The sequence below is a fragment of the Dipodomys spectabilis genome, unplaced genomic scaffold (genome assembly GCF_019054845.1).
Source record: "Dipodomys spectabilis isolate Male_0828 unplaced genomic scaffold, ASM1905484v1 ptg000173l, whole genome shotgun sequence".
NCBI lineage: Eukaryota > Metazoa > Chordata > Mammalia > Rodentia > Heteromyidae > Dipodomys > Dipodomys spectabilis.
Genome location: NW_024870850.1, coordinates 8,094,385 through 8,100,428, shown reverse-complemented (window position 1 = coordinate 8,100,428; position 6,044 = coordinate 8,094,385).

Genomic DNA, 6,044 nt, shown 5'->3' with positions numbered 1-6,044 from the left:
TCAGCAACCAATTCCTACAACCATTGTAGGAACAGTGCCCCAAGTCTCTGCAGTCAGACTTAATCAGTAGGCTATAAACAGACTTAATCCATGACCTGGGAAGGGAATTATCTCCTGAGTTCTTGCACAAGAATAAAATTGGTAAACCCAGCAGTGTTTCTATGATGGTGAGAGAAGATGAGAGAAGCGTGGAAAAAATTAGATTTGCATATGAAGAAACTCTCAAGAAATTCAATTCCATTTGAGAGCAGATTGTCCACCGGAGTTCAACCAATATCAGCAGAGATGCAGGGCCTGCTGTGTTAGGAGTAAATAGGAAAGCAGGCTGCCTTGTGTCTGTGCTCGCTTGCCACACTTTTGCCGATGGGACACCCTTCTGCAAAGAAGTGAATCTTTCTTTTGTGAGGAAAGTTAAGAAAACAAAGAAGAGCTGGGAAGGTGGCTCATTGATAGAGTGCTTGCCTTGCATGTATGAGGTCCTGGGTTGGATTCTTCAGCACACATAAGCAGAAAAAGATGGAATTGGTGCTGTGGCTCAAGTGGTAGAGCGCTAGCCTTGAGCTGAAGAGCTGAGGGACAGCTTCCAATCCCAGAGTTCAGGCCCCACAACTGGCACAAAAAACAAAACAAAGAAATACAATTCATATCATGCAGTAGAGGCAAACTAAGCTGACTCAGAGAATGTCATCATTCAAGAGGATTCCCCAGAAGCAGAGCAAGATGGCAGCTGACAAAGAGAGAATATAAAGATTGCACCACCCAACAAAGAACATATGAGAGTCAAGTGGTGTGGACCGGAGGGTACTTCTCTAGTAGAACAAAGCAACAGAAAAGGATGTAGGAGAAAAGGTGGAAGAAGCTATCACCATGTCCTCCCTATCAACAGCATTAGTAGCTCATTATGGACAGAAACCCTCCAACATTGCAGGGAGGGAGAGAATTAAAGTTAAATCTCAGCACCATGCCCATACACTGAGTCCAGTGCTGGGGAAGTGGTTATAGTCTCTACTGCTGTGTCCAAACCTTTAGATTGTGCCTCTGGAACTGGTTTAGCACAGAGAAGAAAGACACTGCTACAGCCTTACTCCTCCTATCTTGTGAATGACAGCAGGTACGGGATACAACCTCCTAGTGAAGAGGGCATAAGAGTGGGTCAGGGTTTTTCTTAGAACCCGGTGTCAGGCATGTCATGGTTGAACCACTAATCCAGAATAAACTAGAGTCACTGTTTGGTTCTGGCACCCCAGCTTTCATTGGAATCTTTCAGGAGGTGTTGGAAGGTCCCTGAGGCAGAACCAAATGCCATTTGCATCAGTTTCCACCATGGGTGGAGTAGGCTGACACCTGTCTTCCTGCTTAGCCTTGTAAAACCACTGTTGCTGTGTGACTCTGTTAACACGTGGCTCAGTCCCAGTCTTGTTGGGCAGTGAATCATCTCAGGGACCATTGCCCTAAAAGGACTGTGCTCAACATGATATCAGGCTGAAACTTAGGTTGCTCTAGGAATCCAGTGTGCATTGGTCTTACAGCAGCACAAGCTATAGTGAGGTCTCAGTGTATCCAAATGACTGGGCTTTCTGGATGGGATATTAAGCCTGAGTGCATGGTGGTGGTCACTGAAATGGCCCTGTGGCTTTTTTTTTTGTTGGTTGTGGGGCTTGAACTCTAGGCCTGGGTTTTGACTCTGAATCCTTCAGGTCAAGGCTAGCTCTTTAACACTTGAGCCACAGTTCCACCACCAGTTTTCTTATGTTTTTGTGGAGATAAAAGTCTCAACGTCTTTTCTGCCTGGGCTGGTTTTCAACCCTAATCCTCCGATCTCAGCCTTCTAATTAGTTAGGATTACAGGTCTCTGCCACCACTGCAAAGCTTGTGGCTTCCTTGACAAAACTTTCCATGCTTCTGTGACACATCCTGGTTCTCCATCCCACTTGTCATGGAGAAGACAGAAAAGCAAGATGGTGATATTGTCCCACAGCTTAGTGTGGCCCAGGTGATAGCATCACACCGGTGCCATGACCCCATAGCCAAGACAGCCTCTGGCAGAGCTCTGTAATCATCTCAGTACCTGAGAAAGTCATCTACCACCGGACAATCAGAGTTCTATTCTAGCTATCACTAATTGCATATGGTGGGCCCAATCTTGGACCATGAGCCCACCTCTACCACATAAAACCTGGGAGGATCTTAGTGCTCACCCAGGGCTGTGTGGTCTTTTTTTTATTGTGAAAATACTGTTCATAGGGGTTACAATTACATGGGCAAGATAATGAGTACATTTCTTATCAAGCATTGTAGCCTCCTCTGTTGTTTTCCCTTCCCATGCCTTCCTATCCTCCCCCTGCTCCCCCAATTCTCTTCCCCCCAACCAAAGTTGTAAAGTTCTTTTTGTTTTGTTTTTTTTGTTTGTTTTTTTTTGTTTTTTAAATTTAATTTAATTTTATTTGTGAACATACTGTACAGAGGGGTTACAATCACATGGGCAGGATAATGCGTACATTTCTTACCAAGCATTGCAGGCTCCTCCTTTGGTTTACCCTTCACATCCCTTCCCAGCCTCCCCCCTCTCCCCCAATCCCAATCCTTCTCCTTCTCCCCCTTCCCCCCCCCCGTACCGACATTGTAAAGCTCGTTTTGGACATGACAACTTGTACTTCTCATTGTTGCAACAGGTCCACCTGTATCCTTAAACAACTGGTTTTTCCCCATCTCCTCCACAAGTTATACTGACATCAAATATAGTGAAAGGAGGGGTTATACTGTGGGGGAGGGTAAAAAATAGGAATAGATTGGTGTGGGGAGGCACAGGGAGAGTTAACTATGTCCTAATCACAATGCAGGAAATAGGTTGGGTAGGATGTAAGTAGAGAGAGAGAGAAAAAGAAGAAAGGGAAAGGGGAATGTAAGGAGACCAGAAAAAAAAATAGAAACGTAAAAATTAATGTTATTTTAGAGATTAAAAGACCATCTATTTATAGAGGAATGTAGAGGACATAGAGGAGATGAGAAAAACTTTAAAAAAATGCTTAAAATATTATATAGGTATAAAGAGGTAGTACTGCTATTAATGAATTTAAGTCTCAGAGGTTTTGAATTGAGTAATAAGTTTGTGGATTAAGTGTGTACACAATGGGGGATAGGGTCTACTGGTTAACTACGGGTTTATCTGAGAATGTGCAGGACAAGAGTTAAGTCACATAAAGATGAACAAAGAGGAAAAGATGGAAAGGATAGGAAAGTGAGAAGAAAAGATCAGAAGTTCAGTAGAGCTAGAAAAAAAAACAAAAAGATAATTAAGAATGAAAGAAAAAGAGAAAGAAGACAAGAAAAGAAAAGAAAACACACATTCACGTATTCCTAAAATAAAAATTATAAGAGGAGAAAAAAAAAAAAAGTTAATGGAAAACAATTATTTTTTCAGAAGAGGCAAAAATTAAAGATTAATAAAAGTTTTAGAAAAGCAAAAAAAAATTTTATATATATATAAGGTAACAAAAAATGAAAAAAAAACAAAACAAGGAAAAGAAAAAAAAAGAAAAGAAGAAGAAGAAAAAAAAAGTTCTTTGATTTTTTTTTTTTTTTGGGAGGGGTGGGAAGAGTCCTGTATCTCCCTTTTGTCTGTAACCAGAGTCTGGTTGGAGTCTCTGGTCAGCTTGAGGTCCTGTGGCTTGATTGGTTTCTTAAGTCAGTTTGTTGGAACAAGCAGAAAAATGCTCTGCTTTACCCAAGTTTTTGAGATCCCCCTCCCAGGTTAGTTTACTGGGAGGGTGATCTGCTTTGAGAATCACAAAAGAGGGGGATGCAGTGATGAGGCTAGGTTCTGGGTAGAGTTGAGGCCTTTCCACAAACAGTAGCTTTTCCCTGGGGCTATTTTGTGAAAAAAAAAACTCACAGCACCCAGCCTGGAGCCATTCTCAGGGTTTCTGTTTTTCAATTGATTGTGGTGGCTGCTAGAGGGCGGGGCAGCCTCTGGCTCTGGTTACCCGGTGAGGAGAGCCACTCCAATGGCTGGCGCCTGAGCTGGGTGACTTTTCCCTGGATGGAACTGAGTCTGTGAGGTCACTTCACCGTTAAGTTCTTGTGACCTGCTAAATGACTAGTTTTATTCCAAGGCCTGAGCTGGAGCTAGCCGCTCCTCCGAGCTTTGTTGGTATCCAAGATGGAGATCACCGGTGCTGGGGGGGGAGGGGTGGCCTTCCCTCCTCTTCTCCCAGAGAAGGAGTGAGGAAGTGGGGCTTCTACTCACGCGGAGTCTTGGATCCCGGGTCGTCTCTGGTCTGCAAAGTGCAGGATGAAGTTGTCCGCTCCTTGTCGCTTCTTGCTGGTGTTGAGTAGAATCCGCTCGTCCGCTGCGTCTGGCTCCTTCGTCCCGGACTGCGTCTCAGGTATGCCTCCGTGGCAGTGGTCGCCGCTGTGACCCTGCCGCCCCAGCGGCAGCTGCTCAGATGTGTCTGCTTGGCTTCCCCTCTCTTGACTAACTCTCTGTCCTGTGATGGCACACTTGGTGTGATTCTCTGGCTTGGGACTGTTCACTGGAACTCTGAAACTGTTTTCTATGCAAGAGCTTGTTCAGATTCCAGCTTCTCCTCTGCCATCTTCCCGGAACTCTCTCTTCTTTGTTTTTTATCTCTTTTCCTTCTAATTGGTCAGTTTTGATGGCTTCAAGTTCTTTGTTGAAGCTCTGTTTTAGGTCTTGTATGAATTTCTTTACTTCCTTAATTTGGTGTTCAGTGTTTGTTCTCAAATCACTTAGTTGATTGGTTATGGTTTCTTTGGACTCCCATTCCTTCTGTTGGGTTCCATTCAGCATTCCCTTTGTGGTCTCCCTGACTCCCTTCAGCTCTTTGTTAATGGATTCCATGTATGCCTTTAGTGATCTTTGTGTATTCTCTACCTGGTCTCTCAATTCCTGTATTACTATTTGATTAGCTTCCTCCCGTTTGTGGGATTCCTGCAGTTCTCTTTGAGTGTTCTCAGCCTGCTCATGTCATTCCTCCCTTTCTCTTTGAGTATTCTCAAGTTGTTCACGCAAATCCTGTATCAGTTTTTGAGTAGCTTCCTCATGCTTATGATATTCCTGTATAAGCTTTTGGGATGCCTCCTCTCTCTCCCTTTCACGCTCATACAGAGTCCTTTGTAAGTTGTCAAACTTCTCATTTATCATGTTTGCCAGCAGTGGTTGTAGAGCTATTTGGGAACTCTCCTCTGGATTATTCATTATCTGTTCTGACCCCTAATTATCAAGATTGGGAATTGAGATATCCGGATTTGCAATTTTTCTTGTGTTTTTCCGGCTTACTCTGCCCATTTGAGATGAAAATAGCACCAGTTTTGTGCTAGAACACTATCATAAGGCAACCATCAATCAAAGTTTGCATTTGTACAGTCAATAGTCTACAGATACAATCTAGTTCAACAGATACATCTATTCAACATCAAACAACTAAATGTTAATTGGCTTCGAACCGCAGAGAAGAATTTGGAAAACCGGAAGTTATTAGGGTTAGGGAAAGATGTGGGTAAAAAATAGGAATAGATTGGTGTGGGGAGGCACAGGGAGAGTTAACTATGTCCTAATCCCAATGCAGGAAATAGGTTGGGTAGGATGCAAGTAGAGAGAGAGAGAGAAAAAGAAGAAAGGGAAAGGGAAATGAAAAGAGACCAGAAAAAAATAGAAACGTAAAAATTAATATTATTATGGAGTATAAAAGACCATCTATTTAGAGAGGAACATGAGTATATTAAGAGAGGGGAAGGGACATAGGGGAGAAGTGAAAAAGTTAAAAACATGCTTAAAATAGTATACAGGTATAAAGAGGTAGTACTGCTATTAAGGAAATTAAGTCTCAGAGGTTTTGAATTGAGTAATAAATTTGTGTATTAAGTGTGTACACAATGGGGGATAGGGTCTACTAGTTAACTACGGGTTTATCTGAGGATGTGCAGGACAAGAGTTAAGTCACATAAAGAAGATCAAAAGAGAGGAAAGTTGGAAAGGATAAGAAAGGGAGAAAAAAAAGATCAGAAGTTCAGTAGAGCTAGAC